General features: G+C 40.7%; 1 protein-coding gene across 2 annotated transcripts in view; it reads left to right on the forward strand.

Moving 5' to 3' along the window:
- Positions 1-25,990, forward strand: part of LOC105826564 (cAMP-specific 3',5'-cyclic phosphodiesterase 4D-like) — a 490,226-nt gene that overhangs the window by 19,493 nt on the left and 444,743 nt on the right. Inside the window, exon 1 of one of the 2 annotated variants that reach the window (XM_012664548.1) lies at positions 9,148-9,305. The exons of the other annotated variant lie outside the window; for it this stretch is intronic. The gene's annotated coding sequence lies outside the window, so the exon portion shown is untranslated. Of the gene's footprint in view, positions 1-9,147; positions 9,306-25,990 lie in introns of those variants that run through there. 2 annotated transcript variants of the gene reach the window in all.

Below are 25,990 nucleotides of genomic sequence, written 5' to 3' on the forward strand. Positions count from 1 at the left end.
TCTTGAGTACAGGAATAATAGGGCAGCCTAACATTGTCCTGGAGGCCCTCTGCCCACAGCCAGTCAGAACCATGCCTAGCCTTAGAAGCTAAGATGCTGGCCAGACATATGGTCCAGGCCCCCTTTGCCCAAGTTCCTGGGCCTGGGCTAAGCATACCTTTGTCATAACGCCTTTTAACACAAAGGCACTTTGGGAGGTGGAATCAATGTTTTAAGCTTTGGAGACTCCACCTGGGCTTTGGGCTTACCTCTGGCCAGTGTCCTCTAGTGGAATGAGCTCTGCTTAGGGAGTCAGGGGATTACTGATTGCCAGTTGATTTTAGACAAGTTACTTTATGTCTGGGCCTCATTTTCCTCAGAAGAAAGGTATCTCTAAGTTGGGTCTCAGTGCAAACATTCTATTAGTTTTTGTGGTCTACCTCTGCCCGGAGCACAAAAGTATGTGTGTGTGTGTGTGTGTCCTCCCCCCATTCCAGCCCCCAGTTTGGGGGATGTTCCTCTGAACTGTTCTTGGCTCCTCTTCTACTATCCAAAATTTTCAGTGCAGAAGAACAAGATTAAGTTTGAATGGATCATTGTTTCTTTTAAGATAAATGACTGCTGATAGGGGATGACCTATTTCTGAAGCAGACAGCTGAGAAGAAGTTTATGGATTTCTATTCTTTAGACTTAACCAATTTTCCTTCTTGGAACATGTTTTATGGAACTTGACTAATCACCCTGGCAATATGATGCCGACATTTTCTTGGCTAGAGATCAAGATCTCTAATACACTAACGCATCAGCTCTGCAGAGCCCAGACAATGAGAAAAACAGCAAGAGGTGGGAGAAAGCACTTGCAATGAATTTTGGAGTTAGAATCTAATAGAAAACTAGAGAGAGGACAGGGGTAGTTAATTTCTGGAAGAATTGCAAGTGACCAATACATAGAAAAGATGCCTGACTTCCTTAATGATCAAAGAAATGCAAATAAAAATAACAACACTATCATTTCTCCCCATCATTTTGGCAGAAATGTAAATGATTGATTAAACCTGGTTTGCCTGAGAGTTTGAGGAAATGGGCACACTCATGCAACTACCTGATACAACCTTTTGGAGGGCAGTTGGCTGATGTATACTGAAATGTAAAATGTATTGTGTCTTTGCCCAGCAATTCTCAGCCCAGGACTTATCCTAAGGGGATAACTATACAAATGTAAAAATACGTTTATGTAGTGAATAGATTTATGTAGTAGTGTGTTTGCAAAAGCATATTGATGGGGAAAACTAGAAATAACTTCGATGTTTATCAATAGTGGACTGACACAGTAAATTATAGTAACTGCCTACTGTGAAATCCCATGTAGTCAATACAAATGATGGTGTAGAGCTTCATACATTCACATGGAAAATTATTTAGGGAAACAAAACAAGTTATAAAACAGAATGATCACATTTATATACAGATATAGTAATAGAAATATGGGAGGTTGTTCATTTATATCTTAACAGGTAGGATTTGAGGCTACCTTTACTTCCTCTCCCATTAACTCCCAGCTCTGCTACTTATCACCTCTGTGTCCTTAGGGAAACTTATTTAACTTTTCTTACTCTTGGTAAAAATAGGGATAATAATACCAACCTCTTAGAGTTTGTCGTGAAAATCAAGCAATAAAACACATGCCAAGCACCTGGGGTGGAATAAAAAAAAATACTTCATTTTTTCATTTACAGTTTCCATTTTTCTTTTGTTATATGAGTGCAAACAGCTGTGTTCCTATGTCCAAGACTCAGAGAGAAAGCTAAGTGGGCTTTGAATAGCTTCCATTTATTTTAATGCAGGAAGAGCCCTAGTTCCAAATATGTGGAACAGTATTTTCCTAAGGCTGTAGTGTGTCAGAAAAAGGCCATATTGAGTCATTGTTTGCTGAAGCCAGGAAAGGAGATTGAGTGGCTGATGCTGGTGGACGGCCTAAAATAATACTTCATTCTTGTCATCCTTATGCAGTTTAAGATCAAGTGATTTTGGATAGATCTACAGTTTCCCTCTTGGTTTGGAAGAATAAAGCTTTTGTTATTTATGCTCTTAAACAACAGAGCTTTGTCTTATACTCAGGAGCATGCAAACCAAACAGAAGATTTCTTCAAGGGCCATCCCATTTACTGTGAGGAGTGAGTCCAAGTGGTAAGTAGACACACTCAGCTGCAACCACCACATCATCAGCAAAAGGAAATATCCAAGACTCATAGTAATACAACAGCCAGTCAGGTTTGGGATTCAGTTCTCCTATATTGTGCCAAAGTTGGTGGGTTCTGCCATTTTGAAACTTTCTGTTCACTTGGGGCCTGGTTTGTTGTATAAAACAAACAAATAAACTAGTTTTGCTTTTCCGCATCTGAGACAGAAAAATGAAAATGGCAATATTTTGAGTGTTTCTTACTTTGGGAATTTCTGGTCCATGGATAATTATTTCAAATACTCCTATATGTAATCTTTTCAGAGATGTCGATGCTGTGGAATGGGTGATAATTAGGGCTCAAGAGATTCAATCAATGGTTGAAGGATCATTAGAAAGACACATCCTGTATTCCTATTGTCATATCCTTCTCCCACACTAAAACAACTCCTGGCTTGCTACCGTACAGCCCCACCCATGTGCAGTTTTCACTTAGCAAAAGGTCACATCTAAGTAGAGTATATGAAGTTGGGATCAATTCTGATTCATAATAATTTTAGCTAGAAAGTATGAAAACTTGTAATGTGCCAGGCTTTTTGTTATGTGGTTTGCATGCACTATCTCTGTGTTCCTCAAGGAGCAATCTGTGGATGACTGGTTTTATAAGCATTGAGGGGTGGTGGAAGTGGGCAAATGAAAATGCAGATTCCTCAGCTCTATTCTAGACCCACAGGATCAGCATCCTGTAGTGGGAACCGGAGATCTACCATTTTAACAAGTGCCTTGGGTAATCCTTATGCACTGAAGTTCAAGAGACAGTGTGTTATAGTACAAGCATAACTCAGGTGTGATCTGCTTTCCTTTCACTCTTTTGATTTCTGCGCTTAAATTCTCAAGGCAAAAGGAACAAAGTCTTCTGGACTTTGAGACATTGAGCAACTCATGTCTCTTTTAATAGCTGGTGATTACAAATGTATTTCCATAGTCAAATTGTTTTTGAGGCACTTTGTGTGGTATTTACCTCTGTTGTGGGAGGGTTCAATGATTGAGAAAACTTTTCTTGCTTGGTGGTGGCCTGTGCTCTGGATGTAGAGAGGGAAGACTCAGGGGCAGCGGGACTTACGGTTGGTTGTATAGGTTGTATAACCGAGTGTGATGGTCCTGCATGGACAAGTGAAAGCTTGGCATTCTCCTTGGCCCGGGGCTGTGCACACAGGGCTGGCCGCTCCTGAGAGGAGAGGGCGGCTGGTGTGGTGGTGTGATTCTCTGGGCCCAGAAAGCCCTACCTGCCTCTGTCTTCATTGTTATTCTCCATGTGGCCTAAAATGTTCACTGGTGGTTATTTCTTTGGTTCTCAGCTTTATTTCTAGAAATCCCCTATTAAAATGAAAAGCCACTTGAAAGATAGCAGGAATACTTAATCCTATTTTCACAGATTGGTTTAATCTAATGCTCTGGGGATGGCACACAAAAGGATTCATTTGATGGGAAGGGAGGACAGGCCCCTCTGCAGGCCATTCTGGTGGAAGAAGCTAGTGAGGACAGGGAGACTATTTTTGGGGGGGAGGGAGAAGTGAGTAGGAGAGGGACTAAAGACAAACTGGGCCTATGCCACAATTCTGAGGGCTACCCTCCAGAATACACTATTTCTTAAAATGCTCCAGCCTATTCCATCCTTCTCCTCTTCCATGCTGAGGAACTATCCCCCCAGTCATGAGACTGGACCGCAAGAAATGCTACAGGTGGGGAGGTCTCAGTGGTGCAAGTGGGCACTGGAGGGAGACTTTATGTCTCACTCTGTAGCTGCACCAGCAGAGCGTGGAGGAGGGAAAAATTACCCACCTCCATGTCTGAGACACCCTTGGCTCCTAGTGCATTGTTCTGCCAGGAGCAGGATAATTAGAATAAATGATATTTAAATTAGCTCATTCAACTCCTAGCCTGCCCCATACAAAGCTTTCAAATATGTAATCATTTCCAGTGACTGTTGTGGGCTTCCCTGCATTTCTTTATCAACTTGTTGAGAAAGATCAGAGATGATTCTCTAACCCTAGTAAAGAGCTTGTCTGTGGGTTTATTAAGTCTTCGCCTTTGATTTCGTTAGATTTTAGATTTTGCACAAGGTGCTCTGTGTTTCATTTTTACAGCATTTTTTGTTAAACTGAAAATGTCCCTCAATTTTTTCAATGTTTATTTGTCCTTGCATGCTAATTCATGTGGTAAGTGGTATTGATTCATTAATTTATTCAGCAGGGAGTAACCGCCTTCCATGGAGAGGAGGTGGGTGGGGAGGGCTTCCCAGGGAAGGAGCTTATTTTCCTTGGTCTTTGTGGTGGGTGCTGGGGAAGGGCGCGCAGATGGAAGGGCTGCGGCTGCAGGTGTGTGGCTCTGAGCACAAGCGTGGGCTCTCTCAGGAACGGGAAGCAGGTAGATGTAGTTGGGGGGTGTTTACACGGGGGGGGCATGGAGGGTGAGAAGGGTGACGATCACTCATCAGTGAGTGAATGAGTGAATGAATGAGTAAACGAATGAATGAGTGTAGAATTCCATACTCCTTCCCTTGGATGGCTGGTCCTTCACCAAATGGACCATTTTTTTCTCTGCCCCTTCTTAGTGAGCATATCTAAACCTCAGTTGATTCTCTTGCTTGGAGAAATCCCTCATCAATGGGTGGAAAGGAGATGGTTAGCTTCAGCATTCTCTCATAGTTAAGCTGAGAATTCAGCATGAATTCCAGACATGGTTCATGTATTCTAGATAATCAGCATGGCTGTTCATGATAGGTAACCCTCTTTCCACCCCCACCCCCCCCAAATCTTTTTTGGTTAGGATGCCATGACTGAAGATTAATGGCTTCCATTATTTTTTTCCCTTCATGCAGGAATCTTTAAACTAACTTGAAGCTTGTACCAACTATAGTATGAATCACGTCTACTACAATTACCCCTTCTGTGTCACATCCTGCATTAGCGTCCTTGCATGACACGCTAAATGCAGGGCAGGGTTAAAAGTGTCAGGTGATAAGCAGGCAGAAAATTGATAATTAACTGTGACTGACACACTTCATCGTGCTGTTATCTTAGAGGCCTTAAGACAAAATCTTACTTGTAAATATTACTTGAAATGAAATATGTTAGTAGATGTTAGTAGATACATTTCACATCTGTTCAGTAATTCACTTTTATTTTGAATATTGTGTACATCTATTGCAATAAGCTTAATATAATAAAAATGACAGTTTTCTTTTAATGAACATTCACCATGTAATAGTCTCAATTCTAAGCATGTATTTGCCCATTTAGTCTTTACACCAGACCTAGGAGGTAGTTATTGTGTGTGAAACCATTTTACATATGAGGAAACTGAGGCATGCACTGTATGTAAGTAGTTTGCTCAAGGTCCAACAATTAAAGGTCAGAGCTGGGATTTGAATCCGGGCAGTCTAGCTCCAAAGTTTGTGCTATCAACCTCCATGTTATACTGCTTTACATATTGCTTGAAACAAAGAGCTGGTTTTAGCATCAAATATTAGGAATGTACCCCCACCCCTGCAAATTTTCTCTCATTCAGTATAATTGCCCATTTTTGTATATATCATGTCATAATGTTTTTGAGAAACTTGGACAAAGAGCAAAACCATAGAAAAATCAATTCTTCTGTTCAGGTCTCATTATCTAGAAGAAGAGTTTTGACTATAGTATATGAGTGCAAAAGGTTTCTGGTTTATGTTAATTTTAAATGTAATATATTTTAGAATCTTGTCACATGCATTATTAGTATGATCCCATATGTTCCTGTTCTTAGGAGAGACTGAATTAAAAGACAAAAACAAAACACTAACCAAAAATTCCCCCTATGTGCCAAGAACAAATTTGAATTTGAGGTCCATGTGCCCAGATAAAGTATTTTGTTATCTGAACTGAGAAAATAAACTTAATCCCTGCAGTGGTCACAGATTCATATCCCTATTATCCATGCTTTTTCATTTAAATTAAAACATGTTTTGCTTTGTTAAGGTGAGGCAGGGCTTCTTGCTGACAATTTTTTAAGCAACTATTTTTTTTTTTTTTCCAGCTTACACCATAAGGTGCTGGCTCCAAGTGTCAGCACTGGAACCTTCAGCAGTTCCCTACCAAGGAAGTAGTTCCAAGGTCAAGAGTTTCTTTAGGCAGAGGCTAGAATTATGAAAATAATGGTGGTATTTATCTGTGTCTCCTGGAAAGGTGTTCATACCCTGCCAGTCTTAATTGGCTTGACAAGCTAATATGGTGGGTCTGAACGTTTCCAATAGTTTTCTCACAAGTGACTACTTTGGCTACATAAAATGCAGGGCCAGACAAATTAACTTATGGGCCCAGAAATAATTCTTGGCCCAGGTTTTGAGACACTTTTCAGTCAACCATAGCTGCTTGGATACTTGAGATTTGCTGACAGTTCTCAGCTCAGAAAAGGGTTCGCGTTCCTGATCTTTTATCGGGATCATCTTAATTCTTGTCTGTGAGGTTGAGATACAGGAAATATGAGCAAGGACTGGACCCAGCTGTTTGGGTGACCCTTGTATACCATGAGCTTCTTAGACAGAGCTTGATGGGATAGCCAACAAACATTATTGATGGTGATGACAGGAGAGAGCCTAACCAGAACCTGCTATTAATAATACAAGTCCTGATGAATTGAGAATGATGTCTGCTGTAGACTAACATGTTGCATGAACAATTATAGGCAAAGGAAGATTGTAGTATTGGTATATGTATTGTTTAGTTTCTTCCTCCATTGCTTGGTTTTGAATTGGGCAAAGATGACAGATGTAAGCAGCACAGTAGGTTCAAGTTGGATCACACTGAGACATTACTTTCTTTGTTTCAGTTTTAGAAAGCTCTCATCATTTATGTGTTTTGGAGTGAACATTACTTACTAACAGCTTGAAGCTGAGTCAAACAAAACTTTAGTATTTGTATGGGCCAGGGATCCAGAGGCCAGTCTGTAACTTAGTTAATGTGGAGACAGAGAATGTACAAAAGCCATGAAAACCTCAACTCTGATGACTTGCTGGATGGTTGCTGACCATTATCTTGGTCCATGAGATGGTGTCCTTTAAAGTTGTAGGAGGTGAGGTCTTCCTCTGGGAAATTTCTGGACAAGGATACATGTGAAATGACTTACATGCCTCGTTTTAGAGGATTCTTGGCCTTGTCTGTCAACAAATGGATATTTCAACATGGGAGTTCAAGGGGATTTTAATGGAATTTTATTAAGGGGATGAAAAGCAGAATTCAGTGACAATATTACCTTAAAGACTGTTTTCCATTTCACACTAGATAATCTATGTTATTGTTGAGTAAAGGGGACAAAAATTCTAAAAACCTGGCTTCCTTAGAAGTTTCCATTTTCACACAGTCACCGTAGGCAGCAGCACTGTCAAATAAACAAAGGTTTAATTCAATAAAAACTATTTAAACAGAGCATAAATATTCTTCCTTGGCTAGTCACAAATTGGACAATTCAAAGAACAAACCCTGGGGGGAAATTGCCAATGGATTACTTCTTCTGTTCTGTGTCTACTGCTGTGTTTTTCTTCCTGGTGTCAAATCTCAAGTTGAATTCAGTCAGTTATATACAGCCAACAAAAAGTGCATAAATGTCTCTTCTGTTACTGGTGTTTATATTTCACCATTAAACAAACCAATTTTTTCTTCCCAGCTTCTTCCTTTAGGAGCTTTTAAGTCCAACAACATGAATAAAATGTTGTATATATTCTGTTATCACTTTGGAAGCATAATGATTGATTTAGTTATTTAAAATTTTATTGCAAAGATTTTTTTGTTGTTGTTGTTAACGTTATACTCGCTACTAAAGTTGTTGAAGAAACACAATTTGCTGAGCATTAGGAAGGATTTGTCATTAGGTTAAGTACATTAAGTATCTCAGGTGTGTGGTGTTGGGGTTATGTGCATATCAGTTACATTTTTTTTTTTTGCTTTCCTATTTTAGTCACCTCTATAATAATTTTGACTTAAAAATGTTTTCCATACATCCTTTAACAACTACAGATATAGAAGTATGGTATAACAATAGTTGGTATAACTAACACTAAAATGTAATGGGAAACAAGGAAAATATTGTAAAGAAAACGAGAAAAACCTGGACCATGGAGCACTGTTGACTCTCTTTTATGATTTTTAAGATTCTCTGTCCCAATCCTCCTACCACAGAACATTCTTATGTGGCCTAAGTGCCAAGGGCCAGGGGAGCTGGGCAGGAACTTACCTTACCAATTTTCTCTCAGAGCATAGGTATTTTCTTTAAGATATGAAAAACATTTCATCGTGCTCCTGAAACCCTGTCCCTCTCCTCCCTGTCTCAGCCCGTTTGCTCTTGCTTCTGTGGGTGGGTGAAAAATCCTGCCCATCTGAAAAGGTAGGTCTAAAAACATTCTGGAAAATCATCTATTTTCTTCCGCAAATGATCATTTTAGTTTCAAGTTTATTTCAGGTACATGAAGCCTTCCTCTACTCATGCTTAATAACAAATGATCCTGCAAAAGATGAGAATAGAAAAAGGTACAATAAAATTGAAGCATATCTAGTTGCCTCAGCGACTTAATGCTTATCATTTTCACTCAGCATTATTCCTACTAAAAATACAAAAGAAAAATGAAAATTACCTCAGGCTTTTGCTGCCGTCGTTGCCCTTTGGTTTCTAGGGCGGTTCAGGTTTTGGAATGCCGGCACAGTTGGGACTGCCAAGCCAGGAAGAGATCTCGCTCCAGGTGTAGCTGCTTTGTTCCCAGATCACCTGTCCTTTTCCCCTCAGACAATGAAGCTGTGATTTTTCTCTGGCCTTTCGAGGCAAAGCGATTCCAGATAAGCAGATTATTGTGTGGAATATCTCATCTATGTTGTTCCAGTGCAGCCCTTTCAGCTTTCCAGAGCCAGTTAGACTTGTTATGAGGAGCTAAATGATTGGCTGGATCTGGGGCTCAGTTTCATAGATTATAGCCCAGCGTACGAGAAGCAGGAGTCCTATAGTTGCTGTAGTCCAGGGCCCTGCCAGTTCCTGCTTTAATGCACATATTGTGGTAACTGAGTTCTAACACGGCCTTGGATGTTTCTGTCCTAAATAGCTGACATTGCATCTTGAAGACTGTGTGAGTAATCCTGAATTTTTTTTTTTTTTGGTAAGCTCAGTAAATTAATTACATGCCCTGGGAGGGAGTGATTGTAAGTAGAAAATACTGAACTAGCAGATGATTTGTTTTCAAGGTGCTGTACTATATGTATCAAGTTCAATGCAATGAATCTGAAAGCTTCTAAGACTTGGCAGGGTTATTCCAGCTTTTTGCCATGAATCACAGTCAAAGCTGCATTTTGAAGGAGGCTGTTCGATGCATTTGCTAGCCCTGTTTGTTTTATGGGGTCAGTAAAGTGATAAAGGGCAAACATGAGCAGGTTAAAAGAGGATGCTGGTATCAAAGCAATGGCTTAGAGAACACTTGGGTCAGGTAACTTTCAAGGTTTCCTACCCCCACCATCCAAAACTGAGAGAGAGCAGCAAATGATAATAAATCCTTTTGGGACACATGTAAACAGCAGTTAGAGCCCAAAAAAAGGAGAAATGTAAAATAATTGCAGCAGTACTTTTCTTCACAGCAATCGGAAACTGATTTATGACATACACTATAAATAACTAACAAATTTTTATATGTACAGAAATGCTCTTTGGTGCTTCTGTTTATGTGGTAGATTGCCGAATGAGAAACCATGAACTTGTTTTAAAAAGCCTTATAAGAAGTACATTAAACACACACAGACAGAACCATAACGTAAGAAAGTATGTGGTTTGGAATTTGTGGTTGGAGCAGATCAAATTATCCCAGGGAAGCCTTTGTTAGGTTTGTGTAATTGCTGGGGTAAGTTCTGTTGCTAACAATGTTTAAGATAAAGCTGGAGTGGATTAAAATGAGAAATGAGAAAAAATCAGCATTTTATTACCTTCTGTATTATATACTGCAGGATAGAATTAATACTGAGTCTAGACTGGTAAATGTAATCAGTTTACTTTTTACTTTTAAATCATAATCGATTTTTCCTAGCCTATCATAACAAGATACAATAGAACTTTTGCCTATGAATTTAGTGCTTAGAAATATTTTTCTTCCTCCCAAATAATTTTTATATTTTTTCTCAGTACAGCACAGAGCTAGGTCATTTCTTATAATTTGGGGTCATTTTTCAGGTGGTTTTTTGTCTACCTTTTCCTCTTCAGATTGTAGATACATACGTATATATTTTTTATTATGTATAAGTCTCAAGCATAAATCATTTGAACAGGTTTTTAAATCACGGGTTCTGTGGCAAATATAAACTTCTGATAGCTATAGTAATTAGCTGCCAATTCCTATAAAAATAACATTATAGACTCAAAGCAGTTAATTTTTGGTTGCACCTATTTAAATAACATGATTTAGTCAGTAGGAGAGAGATATTACGTTTTGCAAAATTTTATGTTTAGATCACACTGAAAATGCAAAGTTTTGTTGTTAAAAATATTTTTGCTTTCTGAAATATGACAGCCTTTTAGATCACACCAATGGATGAAGTTTATAAAAAGAAAGAAAAGTAACCAACATAGATTCCTTTTCTGTATCAACCAAATATATGTAAAATAGTTTTAAAGAAATGTAATTTTAATATTTTCTTCTAGAAATACATTTGCTTTGTGAAGAAGTGGCGTAATGAGTTCCTTTACTGAGACAGACTAGCAAGTTCTTTTAGTAAGTTTCTGTCACCATAGACACTAATAGTGATAGTTGGCTCATTCTTAGTTATACATTCCTAACTGACTATTCGTGGAAGAAAGTAATGCATCTATAAAAGGAAGATAATCCCATTCCTCAAGGTGTCTGGGGCCCATCTAGGTGTAAGAAGTGGTGGGGGTGGAATCTGCATTATTTGAATTAGCTTCTGGCTTCTAACTCGGCTCCTCTTCTTCCTTGGGTCCATGCAGCTCTCTTGCTATAGCATTCACGTTCCCTCTCACCTTTTCCTGCCTTATCCTTCACATTACTTTGCTTGGGCTCTTACTGAGATGAATCAAATAAAAACGACTTATGCTTGATTATCAAATGCTAATCAAATAAATACAATCTGATTTGTATTTATGCAATTCAATGGGTGTTTAAAACCAGGGCTCAGGGAAATTCTGGTGAGTGTATACTAGGAGTATTTACACCTTGCATTGGTGCTTCCTCTGCGACCTCTATCTTTTTACTCCCTGAGATGCTAGAGTCTCATCTCTTTCTTGTGAAAAGTCAGGACATTAAGAAAAGGAGTTGAGGAGCACCTGGTAGACCTTGGGCTGTGGGCAAGGCACAGTAGGAAAAGGAAAGTATCTCCTAAACAGCAGTGGTTGATCTTTCTTCTCTCCATTCCTCTCTATTTTCTAAACTCATTTTTGTCTGATGGTGGAAGTTCTTTTGCAGATAAGGTTCTGTAAAACTATGCATATCTGCCATAGACAGATGGATTTGACAAAAGATGTATCCAAAAAGGAAAGTATCACATCATGAACTTGCTAAGTGCTCGTGAATACACACTGGCATTTGGAGACTATTAACACTACCTACTAAAAGCAATGAGATAAATCCAAATTGAAAAAAAAAATATTTCTTGATTGAACTACATTTTCCAATGAGGTTTTTTTTTTTTTTGCTAAATTTTGTTTTTGGAAAAATTTGCTCTTCCCTAAGCCGTTTTTCCTGTGTTATATATAGGACTGATCTGATTGCTTAATCTTGTCCAAGAATTTAATTATTCCTACTTGGCATTTTCAGAAGAGTTGCTGTTCCACCTTGATCATGTTTTAAAGAAAGCAGAGCAGAACAAATGAAACAAACATCTCCCCTTCCCAAAGGAGTTAAATGCCTAAGATTTGTGTAATTCCCTCCTTTTGTGGAGCCCGACACTGGTAGAGGGGGAGCTTTCATTTAATTTAAAGACAATCAATTATTCTAATGATTATATACTGTGAGGAGGTGACATATTTCCCATTATCTTCATCATCAGCCAAATTCGTGGTCTTCTGATTTCTGATTTCAAGGAATAGAACATCTTAGTGAATTAATCATGGAGTCAACAGGATCATTCTCAGGTCATGAAATTTTTCTAAGCCTCAGTCTCCATGTCTGTAAAGTGAAAATAATAATATATGTCCTGGTATTTTACTGGATTGGTGAGTATCAGCAACACAATGAGAAAGTGCTTATAAAATAACATTTTAATGTGTAATTTTTAAAGTGCTATACAACTCTACACTATTATTATTATTACGGCAGCTATTGCACTAGAGTTAGCATCCTTTACTTCTAAAAGCATATTCCCAGTAATGGATAATACTTTAAAAGAAAAGGACGTCTTCTCTGTTTGAACTTGAAAAGTTATAAAGGGTTTTGGAGTCTCAGTCTTGATCTGTGTGTTACTTGAGTATTAAAAATATTGATAGATTTACTGTGATAAATCAATATGATATTGTATGTGAAAACATAATCAATAAACTTCTAAGTGCTATATAAATGTTACTTATTGCAATTATTATCAGCACATTAATAAAAGGTATTTACAAATTATCCATTTTTTAAATGGAAATACTGCAACATTTCTTATTGATTAGTTTGATTCACTTTCTAAGTTATGTCTACTTCCCTCAAATAGGATGAATTTTCTTGTTGGTTAAGCTTGTGCCATAATTTTCCTTCCACGTAGATATAGGACAAAGTCAATAGTTGGATAAGCATTGCTTCAGAATCTACGTTTAGAACTGTTAATGACGAAACGTTAGAGGACACGGTTTCCTCAGGGGGAAAAGTGAGTTAGAAAACTTAGACCGACTGATGTTCTTGGATTTTTTTTTATTCCTGTCTTGATTCTCATTATTAAATTTCATGAATGTTATAATCATGTCAGTTTTAAGGTGATGCTTATTTGTAGGTCTTTTAGGAATAAAATGAATGGTCAAAATGACTTTCTGAATGGTTTAGAAAGTTCAGTCACCAATTTTGAAACTGTTCAGCTAGTTGCACTTTGGAAGAGCATGATGCTTTTCGGAATATTAGCCACAGCTGTGTCCTATATTTCAGCTGCTTGAGCTCACTGTTGTTACAGGTTTGACAATTTCCCAACAGCAATATTGGTTAGGCTGAAGTGGTTACCCGTTTCACCGATAGAAGTGCTTTTATAAAAATAAAGAAACCATAGAGGAAGAAAAATAAGTAAAACATAAAAATGGAATGGATTCTCTCCCATCTTTATCTCACACGGCCCAGCAATTCATGAGGGAACTTTCCAGAAATGGAAGAATTGCATCTGTAGTGCTGTTTGAAAACTGGATCTAGGACAATTGTCCTAACTTTCTTGTGCTTTTGGTGATTGGATAAGACCACTTCTTCAGTAATTTAAAATGAAAGTGACCGAATGTTTTTTAACTTCTTAATAAGACTTTATTCATTCAGCAAAAATCAAGAGTTTTGTGCTAGAAACACAAAAATGAATATGACCTGGTTTCCTCAAGGAGCTTACAGCCTAGTAGACATTTATTTCATGTTTGCAGAACTTTTAGGATAATTTTGGGAGAAGGGTTAATTTTGGGGGCTGCTGTTTTTCTCCTCAAAGTATTTAATATGTTAATAATGGAGGAATGGCCAACCTGTAGCATATACAAAAAACAGCAGGTGGAAGTACATAAATTTTCTTATAAAATTATACTTTTAGGAGTGTCCAGCCTTATTTGGACACTTTTTACAGACAAAGACATGTTTTACAGGCAAAGAAATGACAGACCCAAGATGTTAATTGGGTTTGTTTAATGTTCATATATGGTAGAATTTCATCATTCCAGAAAATGTATTTCCAGCTTTTAGATCTCATTAGCTTCTGCATATTAGTTTGGTAGCATTAGCTGCTGTAACATTTAAAATCTGAAATCTCATTGACTGAACTTAGAAGTTTATTTCTCCCTCGATCAAAGCCTAAAGTGGGTATTCTTGATGGGCCGATTTCTCTCATTCATTCAAGCAGTGTTCTTGTGACACCACTCACATTACCTTGCCACCATCGGCTTCCAGATCCCTGTGCTTTGGCAAAGGAGAACTCCTGGAGGACACTCACCTTCTAGTGCCAGCACTTGGTTACATGCCCCACCTAGTGGAAGGGATGCCAGGGCTGTAGTACTTTCTGTGCCTTGAAAGAACAGAAAGTTGGTTTGGTGGTTGTGTTAGTTCGGGCTGCTATAACAAAAAGTCTCATGGGCTGGGTGGCTTATAAACAACAGAATTTTATTTTTCATGGTTCTGGAGGCTGGAAGTCTGAAATTGGTGTGTCAGCATGGTCAGGTTCTGGTGAGGACCCTCTTTTGAGTTGCAGATGGCTGACTTCTTGTCATATCCTCACACAGTAGAAAGAGTATGCTGGCTCTTCGGCCTCTTCTTACAAGGGCAGTAATCCCATTCATTATGGCTCTACTCTCATGACCTAATCACCTCCCAAAGGCCCTACCTCCAAACACCTCACATTGGGAATTAGATCTGAGCATATGAATTTTGGAGAGACATGAATGTTTAGTCTTTAATAGCGATCAACTAACCAATTTCTGCCATACCTTTTTTCTTTTCTTTCCTTTCTATTCTTTAGTATGTCTATGTAGAATCTAAGCCTTGTACCCAATAAGTTAAATGAAAAAAAAATTCTACCATCTGGAAGAAATTAAGAATATGATTTTACTTTTAAATTCTTAATCCATATGTTAAAAATTTTCCAAGGCTATTAATATATCACTGAACATTATAGAGATTGCTATGATTTAATATTTATATCTTATAGTGAAAAAAAAAAGTGGTCCTGGGATCTTTTTCTCTCTCTACCTTACCCATCCTCTTCTGTGTCAGGTATTTGAATCCCTTGCTCTGTAGTCTTATAAAAAGGTGGAGAGAAAATGAAAAATGGGCAACAAAGTTGAAATGGCTGATCAAGTCTTATCCCCTTCCCACAGTTCCTTGAATATTTTATTAAATATAAACTTTGCAGTGAATGCTAACTTTTTATTGGGGAAACTACTATAAAGTAAGTGCATGGCTTTTGGAGAAAGTTTTCTTGCATGGAGTAGAGCAAATGGTGAAACAAACATAAACTTGGTTTATAGCCTCCCTAGAAGGTAAAAGATTTTTCTCCACTCTGAACTTCTAGGGATTCGCAAAAGTGTATATATATATATCTCACAAAACAAAAATATTTTTCAGATTATTGCTATTTAAAAAAATCTCTCCACAAACTTTTAATTTTCTTTTAATAAAACATCAGGTTTCAATAAAAGCTATGATTCTGTCAAACCAATTTTAGTCCTTTACCTTGGATATATTAGGCTCAAATATTTTTGTTGGGTGTTAAGCCAATCATAACTTCAGTTATTTTAACAACCAAATTACTTTCTTCCATATAAACCAAATTTACAATCAAGCTATTTAAGAAATAAAGACAACAAATAAAAATGTGTTTTGATCTTTATATCCTGACCTAAAAAATAGAAGGACTAACTCATTTCACATCCTCATATTTATCTGATTGAATGAGGAGTGCCTAAAAAGAATTTTCCCATAACTTCATTTACTTCTTGTTTATTTCCCTGGCTCATTCCAAAAACAATTTTAAATGCAACACTGGAAAAGAGTAAAATCTCCTCAATCTAACATTCAAGCAATCTTTTTATTTTGGTGGAACTGAACAAAAATAATAGATACTTACATTCTTTACCCCACGGCATTGAAAAACACTGACATGTCTCAATCTTTAGATTCTGAAGATTATATTTAGTAGAGATTTTAAATATATTATATCATATTCCTAGGCTTTGAACAATGGCAGTCCACATATGGGTATAAAGCAATGCCTCAGCACAGTGTAGTAATTAAATGCAAGTCTCTGGAGCCAGACTGCCTGGGTTCAGATCCCAATTCTGCTACTAAGTAGCTGTGTTACTCTGGGAAAATTTCTTAATGTCCATGTACCTCTGTTTCATTATTTGAAAAATAGAATAATAATAGTACCTACCTGGTTTGGTTGTTGTAGAGATTAAGTAAATATATGTAAAACAATTGGAATAATGCATGTCTTATAGTAAGTGCTTCATAAATGTTTGTTGTCCTGTTATTATCATCTGGGGAATTAATTATTTCACAAAATGTATCTTTATAGCTAAAGTTTATTCAGTCAGTTTCAAAACTTCTAGGTGTAGCAGATTTTCATGGGTCTTTTAAAATGGATCCTCTGTGTCTCTGTTTCCTCTGTCTCAAAGAGATTAAATGGAATATTTCCTTTGGTAATTTTGAGTTAGGTGATACTAAGATGATTAAGATGATATTAAGGGGTTTAGGGAGAATGTTTGGCCCCTGCACTAATTAACCCAGACGGTCCTGCTGTTTCATTCCTCTGGCGATGTTCTAAAGCATTCTGGACTTCACTATACTGGCCCATACCAGTAGCCCTGCTTTAAAATTTCTGTTTCTATTTTGCTATAGGCTGTAAGCAAGAAAATAGGCTAGTTTCTAAAAATCGTGTATAAAATGAAAGAACAGGCATTCATTCAGGGTTTCAGTTCTCCTCCAGTAAATAAAAACATGAGTGCACTTTTTCCTTCTCCGCGAGGGTTATGTTTTAGAGCAAGGGTTGTCAAACTACTGCCCGTGGGCTAAATCTGGTTTTTGTAAATAAAGTTTTATTGGAACATAGCCATGCTCATTTGTTTACATGCTGTCTACTGTTGCCTTTCACACACTGTATTGGCAGAGTTGAATAGTTGCTGCAGAGTCCATATGGCCTGTGAAGCCTAAAGTATTTAATATCTGACCTTTTACCAAAAAGTTTGCCAAACCCTGTTCTAGAGCTTTAAAATTGGGCAGGGACTGAAATAAATGGGATGTTACTGTATTTAATAGTCTCAGCTAACCTGCCTATTCAATTATCTGTAGCACTGCATCCTTTAAATGTACTTTGGATAAACAACAATTTATTACAGTAGCCAATGTTGGATAAAGAGCAAACATCCCACAATAGCACATTTAGAACATTAAGAGGTAGTGAAAATGTGATTGTCAAGCAAAGTTGTGTGGGAATCTTCACTTTGGTATTTGTTGCTCTACTGTTACCAGTGCATAACACGATGTCAAATTATGCAGCTTTCTGGGTCTTCTGGGGAAAGTTGTTCTAGAAATGTTACCGGTTAGTAGCTGCTTTTTTCACACAATTGTTCAAAGTAAATGTAAATGCCTTTGTTGTCATTTTCCTTATTTATACCTATCGATGTTTTTTTTTTCTTCTCGTATTTGTCTCTGTTCTTCATCTTTTACCATGAAACCTCCTCTTCCCACCCCAACACTGTATTATTCAGAAGCACAGTGTACAGAAAAGGACCTTGAATTGGGTTTGAATTCTGACTCAGTCACTTTACAAAAGTGAAACCTTGGGAAAGTTGCACTGCCACCCCCAGCCTTGGTTTCCTGGCCTGTAAGAGGGAGGTAAGAATCTAGGCTTTGGTAGCAGTGGGGCTCTGGGTAAAGAGGCGTGTCCATCACCTCCCGCCAGGATCCCCCTAGGCTGCCCTCTGCCTCCTCCACTTCCCTCTCTCCCCACTCCCCGCCCTTAGGTGCTGGCCTCTGGGGCCACCCAAGCAGACTCCCGATTGAGTGCTCACTGTCAAAGATGCACCAGATGAAGGGCATGTTGGGGGCCCAGGTGTCCAATGGGACATGCCTCCAGGAGTCCCTTAACTGTTTGTCCAGACCCCATGGCCACGTCTTGCCTTCCTCTTCCTTCCTAGCTTGGTGTTTTGAATCCATAGCCTGTGCCCAGGACAGTCTCCCCTGAGGCTCTTGGGTGCTTCTCGGGTCTCCTCTAGCCCAGGCCACCCCTTCCCGTGGCAGGCCCCACTCCTCAGGACTCCAAGTCCTCCCCACCCCCCACCTAGGTTAGGCCCTGGCTCCTCCAGGAGGTGGGGTGGCAGGTAGGTCTCAGGCGCCATCCAGCCCACGGAGGCTTTACTAAAGACCCCTCCAGGAGGAAAATGGGTGCAAAGTCCTAGTCCTTGTTAGGGGCCAGTCTGTGAAGTCGGCAGCGGAACTGGCTCTGGGGCTGAGGGTTCCGGTGGAACTCGGAGCAGAAGGTGCTGTACTCCCACCCCTCCTCTTCCCCCTTGGCCAGGCTGTGCTGTGGGGAGGAAATCAGAGTCGCGCCCCTGCAGCGGCTCAAGGCAGCCCTTGCCCGTGGCCCCTTACCTGCTGCAGGAAGGGGAGGTTCTCCTGCTCGCTGCTAAGCGCCCTTTGGTTCTGGAAGCGCAGGCGCACACGCACCCAGTGCGGGCGGCGGAGCCAGTGGTAGGTCTTCTCCACCCAGCTCCAGACCCCGGGCAGGCCCGAGGGCGGGATTCTCACTCCATTCTCCCAGCCTGTGAGGGCAGGACCGTGGCTGCTAGGTCCCCAGTTGCTGGCAGGCTGGGACCGGCCTTAGAGACAAGCCCTAGAGGGGCAAGCTAAAGGGTCTCTCTGGCCCTGAGGCATGGGAAGGAGAGTGTGGCCACAATGTGTCACCTGCGTAGCCTGGGCCCAACTGTCCATCTTACAAACGAGGAAGGTGAGGCTCCAGGAAATCCTGTGGTGTGCACAAGGCCACACAGCCTGTAAGCAGCAAAGCTTGCATCTTGAGCCCAGGCCTTCAGGCTTCCAGCCCGTTGCGCCTAACCTGGAACTACCTTGGGTGAATTCAGTCTCCACAACCCAGCCTTGCTCTGGGCCAGGCCGCGGGAGGCGCTTAGGACCTGCGCTGTCTCAAAACTAGGGCCCGTGTGTTTGGAAAGGGTAGAGACCCAGCTCTCTGGAAGCTGGGAGACCCCCAGGAACTCAGGCCCAACCCAAGAACTTGGCTGCTCCGAGGCTGTCAGAAATGTTGGACCGCCCTGCCTGCCCGGTACAGGCCCCGGCAGCTGCGGGGGGTTGAGGCCCCAGGCGTTGCCGCCCTAGCCCTGACCAGAGAACTGACCCTCATTGTCCACAACGTGGTTCAGCTTCATAACCCAGTTCTTCTTAAAGTGCCAGCCTTGGAGGCACTTCACGTTCGCCTGGGCCTCCACGGGCTGTCGGTTCTGCCGGGAACACTGAAGGCGAGCTGAGGGGCACGTGTGCTGGAAGGAGGCCGCCTCCACTTCCTCTTCCCACACGCCTGTGTGTGTGCCTGCTGTGGCCACGAAGGCCTCCCACTCCCTGGACCCAGACAGCGCTTGCTGCGTCTCATGCCACCCGAGTAACCACTTAGTATGCTTTAAGGACTTGCCTTTCTGCAGTGTAAACTGCTCTCTCCTGTGTTCGAGGTAAGTTAGACCTGTGCTGTCCAACACAGTAGTCACCAGCCGCCTGGGGCTTCTTAAAAATTTAAATTAATTAAAATAAGACAAAATTCAAAGTTCAATTCCTCAATCTCACTAGTGCCATATTTCAAGCACTCAATAGCCACACGTGCCCAGAGCAGATATAGAACATTTTTATCACCACAGAGAGTTCTGTTGGATAGGGCTGGGTTAGATTAGCCTCAAACAGATTCTCTCCTTCAGGGTGAGCATCACCTTTGAAAGAGGCCTAGAAAGGAATCACTGTCTCCCTCTGTTGTTTCTTACAGTCTTATTTAAGGTATCTCTGGCCTGCCATCTTGGGATACAATCCCCCACACCATCAGGGCTAGGAGAGGGTGCCCGAGGGCTGGGGTGCTCACCCAGGTCCCCTGCAGCATGTAGGGAGTGGGGCTCAGACCACAGCTCTTTCCGTGGGGACACCCCAGCTTCCAAGGCTCCCCACCTGGTTGCCTAGCCTGTCCCCTAGCCCCCATCACCTGAGGTGGCTTTGGCCCTGTTCACCATGGTTATGTTTGAGATGGTATCAGGCACTCAGACACCTGTGGTGTCACGGCGCTGGTTCTCATATACCTCCTCTAGCACCTGGCTCTTGGTAATGTCTGTGTCCAGGAGGGGCCTGGGGGCAGGGAGACCCCAAGTTCCTAGCACATCTCCCTGAACTTACAGGCCCCAGGGGCATCCTCTGTCAGCTAAGCACTCGCCTTCATGACATCTCTCCTGCCCTGGGCAAGGCAGGGCCGGGGGGTCTGGCATCCAGAGCAGGGTGGCAGATAGGTTCTCTGTCTTGTGCACCCCAGCCCACTGGGACCAGGCTCAGTGGCTCTGTGCCCACTTCACTGGGCTGCTGCTGATTTGCCCTCCCGGGAGACAGGAAGTGTCAACTTCAATGGGGCATGCTGAGGTACACACGGGCTCAGGGCCTGCACCCTCCAGCCTTACCTCCTCTGAGGTTACACTATCCAGTTGTCCTGCCAGTGTCATCCTGGGGGTGGCTGGAAATCCGTCTTGGGGAGAGCCTTGTTCCCCATGACATCCGAGAAGCTGGGGCAGCATTACAGTCCCCACAGCCACCACCAGTCTTTATATTTGGCCTGATTCTCATACTAGAAGAGGGAAGGTCTTCAGTGCCTGCCATGTCCTCCATCATATAGTGCTAGGGACATTGAGCCCTACTGTGGGCCCCCACTCTCACCTGCTCGGCCGTCCTAAAAATGTGATAGCCAGGCAGGAAAGGGCCACATCCCTATTGCACAGGTGAGGAGACTGAGGCTGAGAGGTCAACCCTGCGCCAATTCACTCAGCTAGCAGAGTAGGGTGGAAGCCTGAGTTAGAGCCCAATGTCTTGGATGCGACCTGCCTGCTTGCTTGTCACTGCAGACTCGGGGGAACCCAGTCCTGCCGCACCTTTGCTGCCTTTGCTGCCTTTGCTGCCTTCTCTTCCATGTTCCCTCTGCTGGGCAATCAGCCCCTGCTCCCTGCACCTCACCCCACATCCCTCTCCATCTCTGCATCCTTACATCCTACATGGGGGCTGGTTAGATATATTATGATATATCCATACACATGCAACTTAGAACCGTAAAATATGTTTTAATTTAGTAAGTTAAAAAGCCTGACACTGAACAATAACAACAAAAGAATACAGGCTTTGCTTACCATACAGGGAAGAGCAAATGAGACTAAGCATATAAGAATATAAGTATACATTATTACTTGTGTCTTTAATAATATTCTCAATTTGGTCCACTTTCTTCTCATACAAAGATGTGTATGTTTATGGCACAGGATATGAAATGGATTCTGCATGAACTAAAATTGTCGACTGAGCTGGGTATGAGTCTATAAGCGTGAAGGAGGTTGGGTGAGAAAGCCTCTTCAAACAGCATATGTATTCATTGGGTGTCTGCTTTGTTATTCACTTCTCTAATGTGAAAGTTTATGCGTTAGTGTAGAGCTCCTGGGAAATATGCAAGGAAAAAAGAAAGAAGGATAACCTTGGAAGGGGAAAAGATGGTGCTTATGCAAGTACAAAAATCTGAATAGAAGCAAATTATTATTATTGGTTTATTTTAGTTACAGTTCTTTAAGTGAATTTGGTATGTATACAGGAAGGTAGTTAATTTTTTAAAGATAAAAGAAGAAATAACTTCCTTTAATGAAAATAGACTCTACTGCTATGGAAATGAGAAGTTCTCTGTGATGAGGCTAGAGCAGGATTACTGAAGGACGAGAACACGTGTGGCTCCATTTTGTTTCTCTTGGAGGCCATGAAGAAAACCAACAGTCTACTCAGTGTAACACATTTATATTAATACTTGTAAAAGATCACCCCACTTTTATAATTTAATGGGATGCTAATGGTTTGGCTTTTAATTGCAAGTACATTGAACATATTTCCTCATAATTTAACCAGAAAATTCAGATCTCTTTTGCTTAGGTAATTTGTCATTTTGATTCTTTTGACTTTCAGAGAAAATATTTTAAAATTATGATCTCGAATTTGAATTTAGAGAAATCCCCACCCCCCTCAATCTCCTCTTTACATTTTTTTGTTATTTGGAGGGTAATTATCCAAGCTATATCAGTTAGCTGTTGCTGTGTAACAAATGGCTCCAAAACATGCTGTCCTAAGATGACAATTATTGATTATTTTCATAAGTCTACCAGTCAGTGGGAGTTCTGCTTATCTACCCTAGGTTCTAACTATTTTAGCAGGCTCTACTCATGCATTAACAGTTAGCTGGCAGTCTAAGATGGCCTTGATTGGGAAACTCCCTTCACACGTCTCTCATACCCTCCAGCAGGCTATTCCAGGCATGTTCTCATGATGGTGTCTGGGGTCCAAGAATAGGCAAGCCCAATCATTTGAAAGTGTAGTTGGCAAGACACGTACTTTTCAAGTCTCTGTGTCACATTTGCTAATACCCACTGGCCAAAGCAAGTTGTGGTGGAACTCAGAGTCAGAGTGGAGGAATATGAAGTTATGAGTCAAAAGGTGTATGTATAGGGAGGCCACGAGTGGAGGCCACTAATACACTTAATCAACCAGATATCATTTCACTCTTTTTCTCCATCTTTCTCTTTTACTACTACAGACTGGGAAAAACAAAAACAAAAACCAAACAAAAAAACCTCTACCTAGTTACTTTTCAGCACTTGTTTTTAAAGCTTTGTAAGGGAGTAGGTTGTCATTAAAGGTTAAAATGAAAAATTTTATTTACTTACACAGTTCTCCCCCAGTCCCCTTTTTTAACCAAATTTAGCATCACAAATTCTTGAATAATGAAGTTGGTTCTTTTTAAATTCTATTCATATCTATCCCTGAGCTCTATTGTGTCTCTGACCAATTTCTGTAATTTTGGGCCACTATTCCAGGAGCCTTTGGTGGGTGAGACTGTGGGATTTTAGTCTTGCTTTCACATGTTCTTGCTTTTTGCTTTCCTCTCTCCTAAACTCATTTGCATTTTTTCCTACATGTCCTGGAGAAACCTCAAACTGAATGTGTTTCAAAGAATACTGGTTATCCACCCTTTGCCCATTCATGCCTTCAATGTCTTCAAACAGCAAATATTTGTTGAGTGGCTTCCATACTATTTCAGGCATTAGTAACATAGTAGTGTAAATATAGACAAAATACAAGCCCTCCTGGAGCTTATAATCTAATAGGGCTTGACAGACATTAAACAAATGCATGAAATACATTATGTAGTGTTTGGTAGTAGTAAGTGTCAGAGAGAAAATAAAGCAAAGTGAGCAGAGGGGGTGGCGGAGGAGGAGCTTTTTGGATCAGGTGTTTGGGGAAAGCTGCTGAAGTGAGGAAGTTAGGGGCAACCATCTGGCCAAGTCATGCTGCACCTGGAGGGATCAGCAGGTGGAAAGACTGCCTGAATGACATTCAACACTGCTGCAGCTGTACTTCCAATGGGAAGAATGGCAGAAATGTGCTGGGGGAGACAGCCTGGGGCCAGATCATGTAGGGCCTTTGTAGACCACAGGAAGAAGGTCTCTGCGTTTATCCAAAGGATGGTCATCCATTGGTAGATTTGGGCCAGGGGAGAGGCATGATCTGATTTCTGCTATGTGTGGAGAGCAAGCTGTAGGGAGGCAAGGCTAGAAGTTGGGAGGCTATGACAATGTGTTGGAGAGAGATGTGGAGGGGCTGTGTTAGGAGAGTAGAAGTGGAGATTATGAGAGGATGGCAGAGCTCTCCAAAATGTGTTTCATTTAAATAAACCAAATTTAGAAATTGAGATCAGTTCTGCCAAGTTGAACATATGGAGAAGTGGTTTCCAGAGTAGACCCAGTGTACTTCTGGTGACATCTGAGTTAATTTTAGGTGCTGTGTCACATGAATGGACTTTTAAATTTTAATAGTTACTTATAATTTTAATGTGTATTAGGAAATATATGGAACTTGCATGTAAAACCTATGATTTTACAGTTATTACTTGGAGGAAAGTATTGAGTATAGTGCAAAGTTGAATGCAGAAATAGCAAAACTCACAAAGAATATATCTGAATGACTAGATTTAGGACATGCAGACAGGATTATTCATGAGGTTCTGTTCCAAGGGATAGTGAATGATAACTCTAGTAGTTTTAGGGTAGTGTGTAATCATAATTAGATATTACCATTTATTGATTATCTACTGAATCTCAGACTGTATATTAGATACTTTATAGATGCTATTTCATTCAATTCTCACTGCCACCCTGTATGATGTGGGTAGTAAACTTTTGACTTTTTACTTTAACAAATGAGGGAAGGGAAGTGAAATTCATAGCAAATAAATAACTTGTTCTAGGAAGTCTCAGAGTTTCCAGATTTTCAACGTCACTACAGTAATGTGTGGTTCTGGTAAATTCTCTGTGAACAGGGACTTTGTTTTGTACACTAATATATCCTCAGAATGTAGAATACTTTCTGGTATATGATATACATTGATTGATACTCACTAAATGAGTAAAAGAAAAAAGAATGGATCTTTTATGTAGGTCCTACTCAAGAATGGTGAATTTTTGTTTTCTTCATTATAAGATGAGTTTTAGGAAGTAGTAAGCTGGAGCTTTAAAGGAAAAGCCATATTTGGGGGACTATAGGGTGACTTACTGTGTCCCCTAAATGCAGGTTTTCCCAATGTCCAGACGTTGGCCTTGGCTCTTCTGGCTGTAACTATCCACCTCAACACGACTGCTGCTGGGAAAGAAGGAGTGTGTGAAGCTTCTCTCACTGCATATTAGAGCTGTTGAATGGCTTTACTTTCAAGATAGAACATATAAACCCACTAACAAACTCAGAGCTGGAACTGTACCTTCTTCTCTCAGCTGCCCCAAGGCCCTGATCAGCCCTGGCAGCCGATTTGAATTTTGGAATACATAATTTCTGCAAAATTATGCAAGAGGGAGTGAGGGGTATAAAGATAAAAACCACATTATTACCAACCTCTGCAAACTCCTAATCTGGTGAGTAAAAGACACATAAATAAAATTTCCAGTTCAAGGCTGAGTGCTCGTAAGTGTTATGGTCTGAATGTTTTAATCCCACTCAAATTCATGTACTGAAACTTCATCCTCAGTGTGGTGGTATTAAGAGGTGGGGCCTTTGGGAGATGATTAGGTCATGAGGGCAGAGCCCTCATGGGTGGAATTGATGCCCTTATAAAACAGGCTTGAGGGAGTTTGCTTGCCCATTCTACCATGTGAGGACACATCGAAGGTGCTATCTATTAATATAAGGAACAGGTCCTCACCAGACACCAAATCTGCCAACACCTTGTCCTTGGACTTTCCAGCCTCCAGACTATTCATATGAGCAATAAATTTCTGTTGTTTACAGATTCTCCAGTCTAAGGTATTTTGTTATATCAGCTCAAAAGGACTGAGACAGTAAGCCAAATACAGAGGTAAACATCTGCTTTAGGAGGGTAGGGTAAGGTGAACAAATTCCAACTGGGTGGATCTGGGAAGCCATTTGGAAGAAATAGGATTCAAATTAGGCATGGAGGGGAAGGTGTGCCTTTGATGCTTATCTTTAGGAAAGAAGGGGGTTCTAGTCTAGGTAAAGAAAACAGTCTCTTCATAGGTATGGAAGTTGGAAAATGCTAGGGGGCTGGAGTGAGGTCATGGCAAGCCAAACAATGGGGAGGGAGTAGAGTGCATGTTGTTGGGAAGGCCACCACAAAATTGGAATGGAAAGGGTGGGAGGGGAGGTTACGGATTACTTTGCATGCCAGCTGAGCATCTGGGGCTTTATTGGGTCTGCATGGGGAGCCTTTGACACTTTGGTGAGGGGATCTGAGGAGTGGAGTGGCAGGGGAGGGCCATGATCAGGTGTGTGCTTGCCAGGGGCAGCAAGTAGATTGGCTAGCTTTTTTTTTTTTTAATATTTTA

The sequence above is a fragment of the Propithecus coquereli genome, unplaced genomic scaffold (assembly GCF_000956105.1).
Source record: "Propithecus coquereli isolate 6110/MARCELLA unplaced genomic scaffold, Pcoq_1.0 Scaffold9, whole genome shotgun sequence".
Lineage (NCBI taxonomy): Eukaryota > Metazoa > Chordata > Mammalia > Primates > Indriidae > Propithecus > Propithecus coquereli.